Source organism: Ursus americanus, chromosome 8 (assembly GCF_024610735.1).
Source record: "Ursus americanus isolate L20-20 chromosome 8, mUrsAme1.1.p, whole genome shotgun sequence".
NCBI classification, from domain to species: Eukaryota; Metazoa; Chordata; class Mammalia; order Carnivora; family Ursidae; genus Ursus; species Ursus americanus.
Window position 1 is genome coordinate 65,420,953 of NC_142134.1, and position 19,775 is coordinate 65,440,727.

The window sequence follows — 19,775 nt, forward strand, 5'->3', positions numbered from 1 at the left end:
TCGTTCCCGTCCGTATATCCCATGTGATTCCAATAATTCTGCAAAGCTCCACTCCAGTCAAGCGTGTGGAATGTGTGGGTCACATGAACTGGTTTCCAGGTCTTCTGTTGTAATCAGGTGACTGCCCCGGGGCAAATTCTCAGCCGTTCAGGGACACTGGAAACTTGCAAGAAGAAATGATCATAAAACGAGAGTATTTCTAGGGCCAGGTTCTACCGAAAAGCCTATCGTTCCATCACTAGGATGTATGCTAAAGATAAGAGGACATCACCTTCCCGTATGCCTCTTTTCCGCCCATAATTCCATAGGAATGTGACCATATTCCCGTTAGCTCAAAAACCATTACTTACCATCGGATGACTTATAGAAGGGGCAAAGTGGAATTAATTAATTGAAAAAAGTGAGAGAACTTTTAGAGGAGAAAACCAAATGATCCTATAATATTTTCATGATTAAATTAAATGAGCATAATTATACATGCACAAATGCACACCAAGGCATTATTATAATCGAGAACCTTAGAATATGATATTGTTTCAAATTTATGCATATAGCACTTACTAAAGGCAAGGAGCTGGTGTGATATTTGAATTTGCATATTGACCATTTTCATATATTTTCATATATTAATTTCTAGTAGGAAGAAGCTGAATTATTAGGAAAAATCCTAGGGTGATTTAGAAAAAATATTGTGCTTCTGCTCGTTTTTGAACATCAGGGGCATTTAGCAACATTATCTTTCTTCCCCCACATAGTTTTCTGTGATGGATTTTCAACAAGATGACATCCAAGTGAAAGCCGAAATTAAATGGGAAGGAAAGAATGTTAAGTGGTAAAATCCTAAATAGCTTATTAGACTACTTAATTGGAGGGAATTTATTTTTGCTGCTGTTAGGAACTCTATAGTCAAGCTTCTCTTTAACAATACTAATTGATGGGGGGGGGGGGGAAAGTAGCTATAGTAATACAGTTACCGCACGATACCCTCCAGCAGGTCGTTTAAGGGAATTCACAGGTACTTTCCTTTGATTGACTTCGGTGCTGTTGAAAATCAAGTCCTATCTTCATTCATACGGTTGCTTTCTCTCTTCACTCCCAACCAGGCCTCTTACTTATTCCTACCAGAGATTCTCAGTGCACTTAAAAGACCTGAAAGGCAATGAGACCATGCTTGTTCCCAGGTTAACCATTGAGCCGGTTTTCAGCTCGATTGCTATACCCTTCCATCAAGTGGCTTATGTTTCATAGTGCTTAGAGGTAGTGCCCCCTTTAAGCACTCCCCTATTTGTTGGCAGCAATATGTGTACCCTACCCCAGAATAATGGTTAATTAGTCTGCTTCCTAGAGAAGATTGAGTTAGTAAACTGGTCACATAGCCTGTGATGTCACCATGTTAGTTTCATGTCAGGTAACTTAATGGTCAAGTTCAATGCATGGCCTAATTTTCCTCCAATTAGCTGGCTACATAGGATAAACATCCTGACCCCCATTCCATAAGCTGCCTTTCCCAGGGTCAGCCACCTGAATTGCAGTGCAGACCGTCCAACAGGAAAATAATTGGAGGAAAAACAAAAATTGGAGTTCACCACCCAATGTTTGGCCTCAGTGTCTGAAGATGGGAAGTACCTGTGTGTTGGGACTGACATTTTCCAATTTTTAATGGCAGGTTTGGTGGCATACAAAGGGAGTGCCAGTGCATGCACCTGATGAATGAAACAATTCATAGAGAGCTCATAAGAGTTTCTTTGTCACATGGTACCAGGGTCGCATTGAGCCACCTTCTGCCATGGCACACCATGCAAAGACTAAGACTAGAAAGGTCAGCTCTTGAAAAGACAAGAAATAAATAGAAGGTTAACCAAACACATTTGAACTCCACGTACAAAACAAGGTTTGCGCAAAGATTCCCCATGGTTTCTTATTTGCCTTTCATGCCGACTCATTCTGTGGGATTCTAGAAACAAAAGAGGCGATTGTATAGGCGAGGCAGTAGAGCTGTGAAGAAGAGAATGAGCTTCATACTGCCGGTTCTCTGTGTGTGTGTGTGTGTGGTTGTGTGTCAGCTATACAGCACCGGGCCTTTACCGACCTGATGTCGCTCAGAGGAGTTGATTGAAAGCCTGTTTCTTGCCTTGGCTGCTGGATTGGTGGAAGGCTTTTAGGGATTTCCATGGCCAGGTTTTTGGATGGAAATTTTCAGCTTTAATTTGGAATGGTAAAAAGATGCCCCTCTGTGCATTCAGTAAAAAATGCTTTTCACATTCCAATAGTGCATTGAGGAAGAACCACCTTTTTTTCTTCTAGTTGTTCAGCTTTACCATCCCAGAGTAGCCATGTGAATTGAGGACACTTCTCAGACTTTCAGCATTTGGAAGGTTAAACTTGAACTCCCTCAGAAGTCTTATGGGTAAGACACTGTGGAAACATTTAAATTCATGGCATTGGGAGGATTTAAAAATATTATTTGACCTTTTCACATTCTTAAAAACAGCCTCATCAACTCCACTTGGAAACTAGATGAACCCGGAGACTTCCTTTCTTAGAATCGATTCTCAGTGATGCACCTGGTTACCTTGTTTTCAGAACTTCCCCCTCAGGTGTGATGGCGGTGCTTCATCTGGCCCATTTTCTCTACCATCTTCATTTTAAATGACATGAATCTTCTGTGGCAATGAGAAGACTAATTTGAAAAGTTGTCCTTCATCTGAAAGTGCAGTAGACTCATCACGAAGACAATGATGATGACCGTGATGGGATCAGCTAACGTTTATTGTAGGATTATTATGTCCTTGCTGCTGCCCTTAGCTCTTTATGTGAATCTTCTTAATATGTCCCCCCACCTGAAGGAGGGGGTTGATCTACAAATGCTCCCATCTCGTGCATGAGGAAATGGAGGTATAAAGAAGTTAAGTAACTGCCAAGATCTCAGCAGAATCCAGTTCACCCCCCAACTGATTTAATTGACTGTCTTGCTACCTATAATGCCTCAACAAAGAAAATATAAATGCCCAGAAGAAAACATTTTCCATTGGAAATAATTGAAAAGTTGGGATGGTTTTGTTGAGACCATCTGGTTGAAGCCAAACTTAGCATACATTGCATACATTCATTGAAGTCTTCCTCTTTTTTTTTTTTAAAGATTTTATTTATCAAAAGAGAGAATGTGCATGAGTGGGGGCAGGGGCAGAGGGAAATGAAGGAAGAGAATCTCTAGTAGACTCCCCTCTGAGCGTGGAGCCCCACAGGCAGGCTCGATCTCACAACACTGAGATCATGGCCTGAGCTGAAATCAAGAGTTGGATGCTTAACTGACTGAACCACCCAGGTTCCCCTCATTCAACTCGTCCAATGGGTCAGAAACCACATTTAGCTCTAAGAGCAAAAGGAAGAATTAGATAAGGGTCCTACCCTATGTTCTAGCTGGCAATATAGTAAAAGAAAAATAAAATATGTATTTATTAATAGCAGGACCCTTAGTGTGAGTGTGGGTATGTATGTTCTGGAATGTCTATTACTGTATAGCCAATGTCTATGAAGGGTAAGGTCAGAGATCCTCATACTTAATGGACAAAAATGGCCCCAGTGCTATGATCTCATGGTATATAATCTGATTTAGAAAGACTGGTAGCCAGCTTAAAAAGAAGTAGACTTCCTCCCTATGTTAAAGTGGATTTGGAGGTTTAAGTCTGCACACTATTACCACTTAGGCATTCAATAACAAAAATAATAACTTATAGCTCTTAATGATTTTACAAACACTAAAAGTTGGTTGAAGGCTGAGATAAGCGACAAACAATAGGCATATAGACTAGTCACCCTTTAACTGGATGCTTCCTTGTTCCTCTGATTGTGGTCATTGCTATCTTGAATATCAGCTGTTCATGAATGACAGAGGACCTCCTTAAAATTTCTCAGGTGTATTTGTCTGGATTTGTCTCTATCATGCTAACCTTTCTACAGTTGGGTCTTACGATTACCATGGAAATCGATCAGTAGACATTCACAGTCCCAGTTTATGGATGGTCTTTTTGGGGTAATGTCTTTTTGCACCTAGGACCAATGGTAGGAAAAAGAGGGGTGGGTTTCCAATACTGTAATATTTGGGCTCCATTTCCAATTCAACTGTCAAGCTCAGTGAGGTGAGTTAAAATCCGGCATAGGAAAGAGAGGTAGTTGATCAGGGACTTTAGTCTTTGGAATTCTGTGAACCTTAAAGAGTCCAGGATTTGTGGTCTCCATGGTGAGAGAAAGATGTCTGAGAAATGGCTAACAATGGCTGCAAACCAGGTGTTGTCATGGACTGTTAAAAAACGTAAGTTTAATTAGAAAATATTTCAAACAAACGTGTAAGTTTGTAAAATAATCCAATAGAGCTCTGTGTATCCACTTCCCAGATTTATAAGACCTTAACGTTTTACCCTGTGTGCTTAAAATCTCTCTTCAAACAAATCACATCCCCATCTTCTTCCCTTCTCAGTAGTGACCCGTCTCCTCTGATTGGTGTGTGTTATTCCCCAACCATTTTTTTTTTCTTTTAACTACATTTTCATATATCCAAAATTAAGATGCAGTATTATTTTGTGTCTTTTGAAAATTTACATAATGTTTTTCTACTGTATGTATCCTTTTTGCAATTTGCCAGTGGTGCCTTTTAATGCAAATGCAATTAGAACAATTCAGCCCTGGTGTAAGCCAGAAGGAAATCCTTCTTTCCAGGTGTTTGGAGTTGCCCGAGCAGCTGCTGCAACTGTCCCAGCTAATCATTCTTCACAGTGTTCCTGACATTCATCTTGGTTTCCTATTTATCACTTTGGCTCATGGTTAAGTGCATTTATGCAATATCTTTAAAAATCTTCGACCCTTGATCCACACCTCATCTTGCTTATTGAGTGGTTATAAAGTTATCCCAAGGAAACAAGAGGTCAAAAAATCAGAGCAGAAGATGAAAACCCACACCTAGGTTTTTGTTTTGTCTGTTCTGTTTTGTTTTGTTTTGATAGGGGAATGGATTCTTTGATTTTCCTTCTTCGCTAAGTCAGAGATTTTTGCCGGACTCCTAACCTTCCCATCCCCACATACCTGTGAATGGCCTTGCCCTCTCCGGAGAGGACATTGGGGAACCCAGCACTGAAAAAATTATTTCTTGTAATAGTAACCGATTAAACTAGTTACCAGCTGGGGAGCATGTTTTAGCACTTAAGTTAATTGAACTGTTGCAAACTAAATATGATTCTAAATTGTTTCAGTATTCCAAAGTCCTTCATGCGTGCAGATAAAAATGAAAAAAAAAAAACACACAAATCGGTTTGAAATGTGCAAATCAGGCCTACAGTGCTGACATTTAGATCTATGACCTGATAACTCTGCAGTAGGTAGCTTGAAAAATTGTGTGGGCTTTTTTTTTTCTTCTTCTTCTTCTTTTGCTGAGCTCTCCTTTGAAACCCCTGAACCACTACTTGATGTGATATTCAATAAGTGGAAGTCAGGCTGCAATCAGAAGGGGAACTCTCCACATCAGGGTTTTCCTACCATTTTGCCCAGAAAATAATCTCTTGGTGATTCATTTCACAAGCCAAGTAAGAAAGGAATTGTCGAAAAGGTAGGTTGAGCTTAATAGAAGAAATGCAGTATTTTATTCTGGAAGAATCTGTCTAGAATTTGGTTCTTGAATCTGCTTGGGGGGCACGTTTCTCCTTGGGGTGGTGGCCTTTCTGTTTAGGACAACTGTACACAATCAGTGAATGTTAATTTCAGCAAGGAGGTAGTCCTGAAGTATATCTGGATGGCAGAAGATGCTGCTCCCCCATCTGATATGCCCCTTTCTCTTCGTGTCTCCCCCATAACCCAACAAATCATAGAGATCATTTCCCTTCCAGAGTTTTCTGTTGCTTTGCATTTTCCAACCGTCTGCATAGATCAGGCCAAGGGTTGGGATTGAATGGGTTGTTTGCGAGGCTCAGATGGGTTGTGAACCCCTTGGCAGCTTAACAAATCATTGTTGAGTAACAAGTTACACAAGATCCATGGTAATCCTTACATCCTGCCAAGGTCATCCTGGCACCTCCCAAAAGAAACCTACTGGTAAGCAGGAGTGAAATGCCATATCTGTGGACTTCATGGACTCTCACTGAAAAGATGAATAAAATTCAAAGGATTATAGAACTAATGTCACGATGAGGGTAATCAAGGACACACACGAGGATACTGGGAGTCACAGAAGCTAAGTTCCTGGCTTCCAGTCATGCGAGGGTAGAGGCCCGGTTCGAATAGGCTGCCATTGTGCCAGTTACACCACGGGTTGCTGAACACCAGACACTATCAGAACATGAACCAGAAGCACAGGGACAATAACAAACTCATGCAGAAGAAACAGAGTCCAATAAGACCACAGGGATATTGACTGACCGGTCGGCTGTGGCCAGAAAGGGAGGCCGAATCAATTTTATTACAGATTAGGCTGTGTAACCATAGTAGGAGTTGTGAGGTCCCTGTACAGGTTTCCCTCCCCTAAAATATCTCTTTCATGGCTTACAAATAATATAACTAATCAACCTTCAGCTATCCCTTTATTTTGAAGTTAAACTGAAAAAAAATGATAATAAATAATGAAAATAATATAAGCTAATGAACTATAGCCATTTCCATTTTAGCCCACTGTTGCTGGGATAATTTCAAGTTGTGTTAGGGCAAAAGTGAGAGAAATCTGGATACCCAAGCCCTCGCTACCTGGAGGAAGGCAGGAAGGACAATGACACCGGGTAATGAGAAAAAGGACGTATAGTGGGTGTGTCATTGACTTCAGTATCACACTGAAGTTTGAGTGGGCTCCTAGAAGAAGATGTAATACTTATATTCTCAATATCTAACAACGTTCTTTTTCACTTATTTATGCATTCATTAAACATTTATTGAACGTCTACTTTGAGCATTGTACTAGACCTACAAGGGATGAATCATACAGATCCTATCTTCCGGAAACTCCTAATTAAGTATAGAGACATATACAGTATTTGACAAACTTCAGAAAAATACCTGTTCTGTCCCAGACACTGTTTCAGTCACCAAAGTCGCAAAAATGAATTAATGGGAGACCCTGTCTTCAAGCAATCTGTGATCTAGTGGGTGTATACAATGTCGTGATGTAACTAGGAAATGTCCCAAGATCTGTGGAAACAAACCCCACTACCTGGAAAGGAGGGTGGACAGTGAAGGCTCTATTGTATCCTTACTGCCTGAGCTGACCTGGATATATAGAACTGGGCACTGGCTGGAATAGAAGTAGTCCAACTGTCTTTTCCCCAGATCTCTCCTGGAAGTGAGAGCATCCCAGATTCCCCTACTCTGTCTGCCTATGATGACTTGCCATCTTTCCTTGACTTGGTTCAAGTGTTGCCTTCTCTACAAAAGCTTTCCTGACCTATCCCTCCCTCCCACCCCAGATTTGTAGAACTGACTCCGTCATTTTTGTGTCTTTGCATTTACATCTATCACAGCAATGACAATATCATATTTTACTGTATGAGTTTACCTTTGTTTTGTCCTTTGAGTTTGTGAGGATATTGGCTACCTGGATGGATGGATGGATGGATGGATGGATGGATGGATGGATGGGTGAGAATTTTCAAGTTTAGCTAACCTAATGCCCAAATGCTATGGCTATGAATCATTTCTGGAATATCATTCTTTTGAAGCTTTTCTCAAAATGGCAATTTGTGATTCTTGAAATGGGAAGATGATCCCTCAAGCCCTCTCCGACAAACTGGGTGTAAGGAATACTTGCGTGATGGCATTTTCCCTCTCATGGCTCATTCAGAGAATCACCCCCTGACACAACAGTTTTGCTGTGTGAGATGTGGTTTCTTCATCTGAGGGTAGTTGTGACAAGTTTGCTCCACCCAGTCTATGCCAAACAGCTGTCTTTTCTCAGCACTTTACGACACCTCCCCCCTCAGGCTAGCTCTGGGGAAGCCGTCTGTTGTGTCCTGCTTCTAAACATCTTTTGCTCTTCTTTCCTACATGCTTGATTCTGATATTGGATTCCTTGGATTATGTATCATCTAGGCCAATCTTTTTGGTTTCTTACCCAAGAGGGAACTTGGGTCAGGCAAGGGGCTGCTGATAACTTGGGTACAGAGCCAGCTTTCCCAGGAGTTGGCCATTATTTTAGCAGTCTGGTTATAGTTTAGGGAAACTTCTCTGGGGGCCTAGCAATTTCTGCTGAATACAAAGACTTAGGAAAGCTTGAAACTTTGTGCAAAAGCTTCGCCTGAGCTCAAATGGAGGAAGCCAGAAGAGATTTGCTCATGCCTTCCAAATATCTGTCCCCAAAGTCTCATTCCTGCTATTCCTGTGGCCAAATGAATTGTCACATCCATGTGCATCCCTTACCTAGCAATCTGTTTATCAAGAAAGAGAAGCCTGTTGTCTCCCGATTTCTGCTTTCCAGGTGACTGATATTAATTAGTTTGCAGCAGGCACAATTTATCTCTAGTTGAAACCAAAGCAGATGAAAATGCTGCCGTGCAGTGAGATTTCTTTTCTTGAAACGATGAATGGGATGAAGATACTTATCTGCGAGAACAAGTTTCAGGTGGAGCTTCCATCAGCCGTACTTTGAAATGCATTGTTAGAGTACGGCTGATCTGGGTAAGGGATAAAAATAGCGTGTCATATTTTGACTACATTAACTCATTTCCAACAGAAGAGGCTGAGGCCTCTGCACAATGATAGACTTGCTCTGAAGGTACAAAGCACCAACTAATAACTCTGAAGTTAGTGCTCAGTTATTGGCATTTCTTAAAAGATACTACTAATTTCCCCCAAGCTATGGCTCCACTATAGAATTCCTCTCAGTTCCCAGGTACAGGGAACAATGGTCTCAAATGGCCCTAGCCCCCCCTTTATTATCACTGATTACCCCCCTAAAACTGTCCCTTCTGGGGAGCTTGCATATGGAGTCAGCTCTGATCTCCCAAGAAGTTGACAAGTAGTTAGAACAACCTGACAATAAAATAACTGTCTTCCTTACTTATATCCTCCCAAGAAATGTATTTCTTTACATCTCTTAGCCTCAATGTTTCCTCAGGAAAAAGTGGGAAAATTAAGCCTATTTTGTGGAGTTGATAGGACACTTCCTGGCTGATCTGTGTCAAAGAACCAGGCAGACAATGAGCCCATTCTTGTCTCTTCTTAGTGGCAGTTGAGATGCCTTCCAAAACATGGAAAGTGATGAAATCTGAGGTCAAAAGGATACTTTTTTAATCAACATTATTTTAGTTCCCATACCTTATTAACAAAAATTCTGGCATAGGTTGGACGGGAAGCTCTGGGTTTTAATTCCGGCTTTGCTATCGACCATCTATTCACACTTTGCCAATGCCCTTTATCTCTGCAGGCCCCACTGACCGCATCTCAGACTAACGAGGGCAGATGGCTTCCAATTCTAACATGGAAATGAGAAGTATGCTCTCATCCTTCTCTTCTGGCCATCCCATCATATTCTTCTTCATTAGTTTCTTTCCCTCTGCTTACCTCTTTCATGCTGATATTACCCTGGCTTTTTTTCTTGAATCATCTTTCTCTTCTTTATGTGTGTTCTCCTTAAGATGTATCACTGAGTCCAATAACACTGACTTCCCAAAGACCGTGGGAGGTGACTTCCACATCAGCTTCACCAATCCAAATCCCCGTCCCAAGCTCAGCCTCATAGACCTACTAGATATGTCCTTTGAGTCTCCCCTGAAAATTTAAACACGATACCTCCCAAACCAAACATATCATCTTACTCCCGAAAAATCTACTTATATTCCCCTTTTCGGAGATTGTTTTCAACTTAAACTGCCCTGTCCAAAAATCTAGGAGTCACCATAAATCCTTCCTCTCTTTCCTCACCACATCTAATTTCATCAAATTAAAGATCACCAAATCTTCTTTTGGTGATTGTTTGTTTTTCGTTGATTGTTTTTCAAATCGATTGTTTTTCATCTTCTTTATTTCAGTTATAACCAATTTCACCACTTCTTCCATTTAGCAGTCCAAACTCCAATTTTTATCTTACCCTGTTTTTATTTAGAGCCCACTGATGTGCTCTCAATAAGACCCCCTGGAACCAAATATCAAGCCCTTGGCATTGAGTGTAAGTTCATCTGTAAATGGTCTCTCCTTCCTACAAACATTATTTTCACCGTGCTCCCAGCCCCACTGTCCCCTGCTCCAATCTTACTCCATCATCTGCAGGGTCTGTAATACAGTACACCCTATTCTGTTTCTGAAGCTTTGCTAAAGCTATCCCCTCTGCTTGGAATCCCCTCCCTCAACTGCTCTATCAGAGAGGCCAGAAGTCTGTTCCCCAAGGTGATTCGGAGCCATACTTTGGGGTAAGACATACTGGAAATCAAATCTCAGATCTAGTAACTTGTCAAGTTTGTAATGGTAGTAAGCAGGTTATTTATGCTCTCTAAATTCCAGTTATATCACCTTTAAAATGGAAATAACAATACCTGCTATAAAACGTTGTTCTAAAGATTAAATATGATATATTGAGTATGGTACATGGGAACATTCAATAATTGTTAACTAATATGTATCCTTTCCAACTTGGACTCTAAGCTCCTCCTGTCCCCCAACGACACCTCTCTATGTCGGGCAGCTGGACTTTAAGCTCCATGACGTCAGGACAGGGTCTATGTTATTAACGTTTTTCTAGCACTTGTCGCTCTGTCTGACCCACAGCAGACTAACCATAAAGTGTTTGTCATTTCCATTAAGATTCAACGCAAACACTGTTCCTTCTGGAAAGCTCTTATTAAACCCCTAATCTTCACTCAGCACTGGTTAAGTATTTCTCTTAAGTAACAGACTCTGCTTATATGCTGTTGAAATGGTTTCACTTTCTTCTTAGACCCTTGAGGCTCTGGAGGACAAAGAGTAAGTCCTGTGTATCCTTGAATCCCCAGTACCTTTCCCAGACCCCTAGAGTAGCACTCAGGAAAAGCTTTTTGAATGAATGAAGAGGTGAAGGAATAGATTCTTTTACTCGTGTCTCTTTTCTCTTTGATTTCCTCTTGCCACGCTCCATTTACATTTTGCTTGTAAGAATCAGGCCAAGAAGGAGTGAACCAATGGCTCTCAGGCCGGTGAGACCACTCCTTCTCCCCAGAGTAGACATCATGGATAGCCCCCTGGCATTCTGCTACAATAATCGTATTGACAGTGACACCTGGGTGGGAAAGTTTCTTCCATCCTAGGAGCTTTAGACAAGCTTTCCCCTGAGCAAGGGCATGAGAACAGCACAGACAAGCTGCTGGAGACTGTGCAGCCTTCCCTGAAGGAAGTCTGACAAGCTGGAGTGTAGGTAAGAGTCCACCGTGTGACGCTGCCCGGAGGGGTTTGCATAAAAACCTGGGAGGACGGCGCTTTTCTAAATGCTCGGGTGAGAGGAGCTGAGAGACGGTCTGGAAAGGGAGAGGAACACTTCTCTATCTGTCCTCTGGGCCATGGCCTCCAAACCACCTTGTAGGCCCAGCGAAAAGCCGGGCTGACCCTGATATGCCTCGAAATGAAAGGGTTTGTGTGCAAATCAGGGAAGAATTCTTTCAGCACCTACAGGACCGGTGCCAAGGAGCTAACATTTGGAAACCTCAACTCAGTGCCAGGTCATTGTTTGAAAAGCAGCAGATCTCAGAGCAAATGCCAGTGAGATACAGAGGGGAAGAAGTGAGGACAAGGACTCCAGGAATTAGCTATTCAAGAATGTTCAAGAAACCTGATAGCTCTTTTCCTTGTCAAAAGAAAAGAGAGAGAGAGAGAGGGAGAGAGAAAAGGACATTCAAAGGAGCGTTCGTGGAAGCCGGCTGCTCAGGGTTTTCAGGGAATTGGGAGGGCAGATGCTACAAGGTTATTGGAGTCAGTGTCAAATGCGAGAACAAAGTGGCAGTGACATGAGCTAAGAAATGACTAAGCACTGGCGGCCCGGAGTGGCTCATAGATGGAGCCAAATGCCAGCGAAGCAGTTGTCTCGACTCATTTGAATACTTCTGAAGGGGGATGAACAATAAGCAGGAGGGATGCAACCTCTTCGATAAGGAATATCCCAAGATGAGAAGCTCACGCTGCCTCCTCTCAGTCTTAGCTGATGAGCTGGGCTGCCTCAGCCGTCCTTGGGAGTCACTGTCTCTGGAGTCGCAGAACCAGTGCCCACTAAGTTTCCATTGGCTGTGGGGCCTGTGTTCTTAAGGGATCGCTTCTTATTGGCAGTGTGGGACCCTCCCGCTCCCCCACAACGCTGCTCAGGGTTTTGAGATAAAGGGCATAGTTTGACACTCCAGCAATTAAGCTTCTGGTTAACACAGACTTTTCTTCTTCTTCCTCCCACTTAGGTTTCTCCTTTTGCATCCCAGTTTCCGGATTTTGGGGAGCCCGAAGAATTGGGTTATGGTGAGGTGAGGGGGAAGATAGAGAAGGCAAAATTCATAGTACACGTTTTATCTTGGGTGGAGTGTTGGAATGTGAAGGCACATATTAGATGCTTGATAAATAGTCCTGTCCTCATATCTCCCTCTCCCTTTTCAGTTACCTCTCTCCCTTGCTCCTCTTCCTTTCTGCTTTAGTAAGAAAGATAAAGATTGCTTTGCAAAGAATTATTGGCAATGACTGAAAGTGATAAAACTACCATTTACTGTATGCCTCCTCTACATTAGACTTGCTATTAAAGCATTTTTATGATCTCAGTTATGCCTCATCACCCCACCGAATAAGAGGGGCCACTATACCCATTTTACAGATGAAGAAGCTGAGCAAACACAAAGTCAGTCACATGTCCAATAGCTAAAAAGGGATGAAGCTGGAACTCCAAATTTAGGTTTTCCAGATCCCAAACCCAAGAGTTTTTATGGCGCTGCATTTATCTCGTGGACCATGCCAACATGGCTTTCTTGGAGCAAACCCATGTCACTCATTTGGCACCTGGGCCAGGCTAGTTATGTCAGTGAGTTAGGTGTGGGTGGCCTTCTGGTTAGCATGCTCCTTTCAACTCTCTGCGCTCAAACAGCAACCAATCACGCTGTCCTTTCGCTTGAGCACTTTTGATTATCTCCTGTAACCGGGACTCACCCAGCCCATATCTTTGTCCTTCAAGGGCCCAAGTCTCTACTAGCTAATTAAATAAACTTATCTGGGCTAATAGCTCTGAATTCCAAAGCCAGTGCCCTTCCTTAGGTACTCAGTGTATAATCAAAGATGGGAATTTCAGTTAGTAAAAGATTGCTGAGAGAGAGAAATTTTTGAAAGAGGGAAAACTTCACGGCCTCTGGGATCTCACTAAGTTGCAATCACTCATCCTACCTACAGGTTGGCAGTTTTTAATTCGCAAGAGCTCCACTGAAAAACTGAGGATTGAGATTCTAGCCTCTAATTTTCTGAATAATAAGCTCGGGTTAGGAATGATTTTTGCTGATTTGTTACATACTTCTTGAGCACCTACTATGTGCTAAATCTGTTGTAGGTGGGAGACTCAGTGGGCTAATAAGTGATGTCCCCAGCGAGGTCCCATGCCTCTGGATGTTTTCCGGCTCTCTGGCTCTCATGGACATTTTTAGAGCCTGTTGAACACTCAGGAAGACACCCTTGAAAAGATCAAGTATCAAGTGGCTAGGGAGGAAAAAAGATTAAAAGAAAAAAAAAGAGGGATATTAGTTTTAAACTGCTCATTTAGAATTACTAGTTTCAATCAATGACAATTTCAAGATATTAAATCCATTCTGGAGTAACTTGTCAAAAAAAAAAAAAAAGAAAAGATGCCATTACTGATATTCTCCGAGGTTTTTCTAATAAGATCAGGGTCAGTGATGGGATATAAGCTGGAAGATGAATACGATGTCAGGATGCAATCGAGTTCCAAGGAGTTCCGGTGCCTCCCAGCACACGTGGCTGGAGCAACTTAGTTTGGATCTGAGACAAAGGGAGGTCTTTGGTGAGACTGTCCCAGGGAACAGCTGCTGATTTCTTATCACATAAAGAGTGTTGGACCCTCCTTGTCTTTAACCCATGGAGGAACATTTTTTGGCCTTCTCCTCTGCGGTAAGGGAGAGACAGGGGCAGCCACGTGAGCCTTTCTGCTCCTCAGATTCTGTACTCATTTCTATTTTGTCCAGAAGCCCGGATAGATTCTTCACATAGTCCCAATTCAACCAAATCGTGACTCCATCAATGACTAGCTGTGTGACTTTGGGCAAGCACATAACTCTTCTAAGCCTCAGTTTCCTTATCTATAAGATGAGGCTGATACTATGAGTGGCTAATAATACCAGCAAACATTGATTATTTTTCTGTTCAAACAGGGCCGGAGATTCATCTCCTCCCTGGATGCTCACGGTCCCTGAGTTAAGTGTGATTACACCAACCAATAGTTATTATGATCAAGAAGTGTGGTCAGTTCAGAAATCCTTAGAGGTGCGATTTAAAAAATATATATTCATGGTTATGGTTTTGCATCTTCTGTGATAACCATGTCTGCCAGGGAGGAGTTTTCCTTATGGAACAAATGGCGTCATTTGGAAGAACTTCCACGAGTCCGGGACGTAGGGCTCCCTGAAACGCTCCCTCAGTCATCTCACTCCAGTAGTATGGCAGGACATCTGAGTGACTGAAAATACTCGCTAGTAAACAAGTGCGGGGAGGGCTGCGTGCAGGGGGGATTCCTTGTCTAATGCAGAGAGAGATTGAGAGAGAAGGAGAAAGAGTGTGTGTGTGAACGCGAGTGTGAGAGTGTGTGAATGCGTGTGTGAGTGTGTGTGTTTTCATATGCACCATCGGTGCCCTTGACAGTGAATACAGGAAATCAGGTCCTCCCCTGTGACCCTGATTCCATGATCTGCTCCGTGATTGGGTCTGGAAATTCCCAAATTGAAGCACGCAGGGGATGTATGGGTTACGTCTTCAGCAGGGCCCTCGTGCCATCTCCCTGGCTCAGGGGTCAGCCCAGCAGAGAACACGTTCCTCTTCTTAAAGAAGAAAGGGGAGAATCCCTTCAGCTCTGCCATCTCTTCTCTCCATCCCTGCTGGCTTCTGGTCTTTTCGCTGTTCTACTCTTGTTATGGGATCTGTGAGAAAAGAAAAATCAATTCTCTAGTTAAGGTCAGCCAGTAAAATTTGCTCCTAGGTCCCCTAACCACAGCCTGATGAATGCAGCCACATTTCTCCCGGGTTACAATTCAATAAAGCCTCCTAACAGCCTTTATCACGACTTCCCTTCACACAGGTCCCTCCACAGCTCCCTTGCATGATCACTTTTAAACCTCCTTGTAGGGCGATAATTTTGTCTTTTAGTTTTTCTGGATCGTTTAGGGAGGTGAATTGGCCTGGGGTGGTGGTGATGAGGGTGAGGGTGAGGGCTCAAAAAAAAAAAAAAAGTCCTGGGTTTTTAGCTACATCTAGTCATTCCAGTTAGTGTTCACAGCAAACTATGAAAGTAAGGGGACCTTCAGAAAGTGCTGACTGGCAAAGGCTTAAGATAGCTCTTTCCTGGCTTCACCTGGTTCCTGAATCATCATGCGACACCTATTCAACCATTCATTTATTTATGGTTGGCCATGGGTGGGGAACATCTTTCGAACCCCTACCATATGCAAGGTAAAGACGCTACTGAGAAGAAAGTGTGCCGGTTGTTACACATAATCAGAGAGGGCAAGAGAGACAAGCAAACCAGTGGTTTTAATTGCTTTCAAATGGCAAGGGAAGCACCTGTTTTTCTTTTAGGCGCAGAGGGCATCAGAGGAAACCTTTCTAGACTTGGTTGTAATGTATTGGGTCTTGAAAATCAAAGATGAGTTAATTAGGGGAAGAAGGATGGGAAGATAGTGTGCTCGGACACCCCACAGACCTATACTAAAACTACATGTCTCCCACATATTACCAGTGTTACCTTAGACCAATGATCTATCCTCTCAAAATGCAGGTTCCTGAACTTAAAAAGATAGATAACCTGCTTTGCAGGGTTTTGGTGAAAACTAGCAAAAGATAAGCATAAGACTCGTGTCTGACACTGAGTAGGTATTCAACACATGGAGACTCTATTTTTATTGTGATGATGTGTAATAGTTATTTGTTTTATATTATGAATCCATCAAGGATCATCCCAATAATAATTAGAAGTAAAGCATGATCCATTGAGGAAACGAGAGAACATCAGTTCGGTGATAGTTATGGAGGAGTAGAAAACCTGAGCAAGTGACATGTGTGTCTAGTCAGGCAGGAGCCACTTAATTAAGGGCCTATAGCCTGCATGAAGGATTAGAAGTGGTCTTCTTGAAGGGGATGGGATCCCCTGAGGTTAACCACTTTTTTAGGAAAGGTTGTGTGGAAGCAACTAGACATCCCACTGCTATGGCCCTTCTTGTCGTCAGCTGTCTGATCCCAGCTCCCAAAGCCTTGGTTCATTTACCACCTAGCCATGGAAAATAAAAACTCAGGCACCACTTTCCCTCTGTAGAATTCTCAGCAATTTTTCAGAGTAAAACATTCTCTGTGAAATTCTTGAAGATTTCTCCCCCTCACTCTGAAATGCCCTGAATTTCAAGCAGTTATAATGTTGCTGACTCACTTCTAGTTTCATAAGGATCTGGGTTGAGTTGTCATATGTTATAAATCTCTAGTTTAAGGAATCTCTCCTACTGCTCTTAGGGTAGACCTAGAAATGTGTCAAAGGAATTCAAGGTGGGCTAAACATAAGTTAAGCTTAAAAAGTGTCCTTTAATTTTGCTCATTTTTTTCCCTAGTAAAGGAGACCTTTAATGTTTTTACAGAGAGTCATTATTTAATTTTTGTCTTAAGGAGGAAACGTCAAGAAGTGGACTTCCAAGATATATGTCTATGTAAGACCGATTGTATGCAATGTAAATCTCTCAGGGATTGCTTTAATGCTTTATGGAATCTTTCCTACATCATTCATGCAAAAAGATGTCAGATCTCTGACAGCAGGCAAATTTCTCTTTGTAGGATTTTGGCTTGACTTTGTCTATCATGGACAGAGATATCTAGCAACTTCGGGAAAGTGGACACCAAAGCCTATGTGTTAAACAATGCACAGAATGAGAAAAAAAGGCTGGGCTGAAGACGAATATGGCGGTGTCGCAGTTCCACCCCCTCCCCCCAAGAATCAGCTCCATCGACAAAGCCAACAGAATAAACTCCATGGGATTTGAATACGATTTTGCAAGCCAACTTTTATCAAGGCACCTCTTTCCTAGTGAGGATAAATTTGCCTGTGTCTCTGCAGCACTCTTCCTGCAACACATGAATGGGTTGGTGGATGGATGGATGGACAGATGGACGGATGGATGGATGGATGGATGGATGGATGGACAGATGGCCTGAAACAGCAGCCCCTGCCTGAAAATGTAACTTCTTAACTCATCATTATACTAATTTTTTTCACCACTAAAGAAGGTTTATCTCTGAATGCTTTAGCCTTTAATTTTTTTACTAATTTCTCTGAGATTTTTCTAGTGCCACACCTTGCTTTATCACTCTCTTCTTTTATAGGTTTAACCCTCCTTGACCTAAAGACCACGGTCAGGGGGAACAACATGCAAGCCTGCCTAGTCCAATGTACACCTCCTGATTGGGAAATTGAGCTTCTACCAAGCCATGGTTTCTTAGAGGAAGGGATGCAGACTCATAAAATAGGCAAGGCAATATGCATATGCAAATATATAACTTATCTCTTACGCTGATTTCATCGGACTGTAGGTCTGTGGTGTCTGAACAGCTGTTGATACTTAGGCTTAATTTTACACAATTATACAATATAGAAGGGTATTGTCTCTGCGTTTCCTTACTGTATATCACTTCTATCCTGCACTAGAAATGTAAGCTCCGGGAGGGCAGTGGTTTTGAGGCTTTTGCTAACCGATGTACTCTCGTCACCCAGAACAGTGCCTAGCATTAGTAGAAACTCACTAAATTTTTGAACAATTGAATGACTGAATACAAAATCAAAATATCCTCCTTTCTTTGTTTACTGTCTTTTCCTCATGCAGTTTTTTTCCTCCCTTGGGGGAGGGCTCACAGCGTCACCTACAATGAGAGAAATTACAGTTATTTTTAAAGATCATGCCATTTTGTCATGAGGAGCTGGAATTTCCATGCCCATTCTTTCTCACTGACACCAGCTGATTTTATGTCAACGTTGCTATATTTTTCACATTTCTTACATTTCTTGTACTTCCAGTCTTTTTTAGCAGAAGCTCGCTTTTCTTAGATTATTTATCTCATATATATATATACATATATATATGTTTATTTCTAAAATGTTAAAAGTTATTCAACTTAATTTTATGCCTTGTATTGTTCCCCGCTGCCCATATTTTCTTTTCTTTGTGCTTTCTCGTTTGCTCTTCTCATATGTAATCCTTTCCTTTCAAGTCACCAAACAGCAATTGCCTGAGTTTCCCGATAGCATCTCTCTCTATTTGGGTATCTTCTGCAGTATCTTTTTAGCACCCTTTCAATACAGCCCAGATCAAGGAGAACATTCCATGTACCTGGCAGGAAAGTGTTAAGCATTAACTCCTAATATCCTTACTCCTTTGTATCTATCCTTTAGGTGGCCAGATAGACTTGAAGTAGAAAATGGAAAGTCACTCAAGCCAGGATCTCATTTCCTATATAGAGGAGAGGTTGTCTTTCAAAAGCTCTATCTAGAAACAAATTCCTTTCATTGACAGCTGCCATTTGTCCAAAAGGACAGATAAATAATCTTTTGTAGAGGTAGGGGAGGCATCTTTTCGCAGTAAGACCAGTTTTGATCAAGTTTCAAATGTTCAGATGCAACGATAAAGGGACAGGGATCAAAGCGATTGATGACCAATACAAAGGGCGTAGATTGTTTACTAGCTATAGTGACTGGTACAAGGTCATAATAATGGGGCTTTTAATAATTCAATGAGATTCTATGTATCGTCCTGACAAGGTAGTCAATTAGGACTTAAGGGAAATAGGAGGGGGTACAAAACAAAATTGAAACACTTGGTACCCTCCAACCTCCCTCCCCCCAAAATATTATCAATTTCCGGTGAGCATGGATTTTTGGTTGGATTGTGAACCATACTATATAATGCAACTATGCAGTCGTTGGAGGTACAAATAGGTTTCACATTATGTGCCAGTTCCAAGAACTTGCCATTATGAAGGATTCTCGAGTATTAGGTGGTATCTGTGAGAAAATACACTGTAATCATCAGCAATATCTATCATGGGCATAGTGCTTGGAAATGCTAGCTTGAGTTCTGTGAATTTTTTATTGTTGATTCATGTCTAATTACTACTTCAAATATGTTTAGTTTTCTTCTGATAATTTTTTGGGGGTTCTAAATTTGTTATTATAAGATTTGCTTCTGGAAAGATTGATGTATCATAATAGCCATCTGGCCCTTGTACTGTTTGCGCAGTTGGGGTTGTTACAAAATTGTACCCTGACAGATTTCATAGCAGAGAACAGATATCCCACATGGACATGAGGAAACAGAGATGTTGACCTAAGAAAAGATAAAAATGTGCAGTGCAAAATTCACCATTGTTTTCACTTGGGTAATGATGTTAGAGACCTTAATTGCATTACAAAGGACTCTGTTAGTAAGGATGTTTTCAGCAGCAAACACCGGCAAACTCAATCAACAGTGGTGTAAACTAATACAAGTAACTCTTTTTCACTCAAGAATCAGGAGGCTGATGATTGCTGACATGTGTTCAACAGCATAATAGTGTCAGCGCTTGCAACT

General features: G+C 41.8%; 1 protein-coding gene across 3 annotated transcripts in view; it reads right to left on the bottom strand.

Moving 5' to 3' along the window:
* Window positions 1-7,563: 7,563 nt before the first annotated feature.
* Window positions 7,564-19,775, bottom strand: part of LOC123775788 (cytosolic beta-glucosidase) — an 889,125-nt gene continuing 876,913 nt past the window's right edge. For all 3 annotated transcript variants that reach the window (XR_015725387.1, XR_015725386.1, XR_015725385.1), the window contains one exon: window positions 7,564-15,098. The gene's annotated coding sequence lies outside the window, so the exon portion shown is untranslated. The remainder of the gene's footprint in view (window positions 15,099-19,775) is intronic.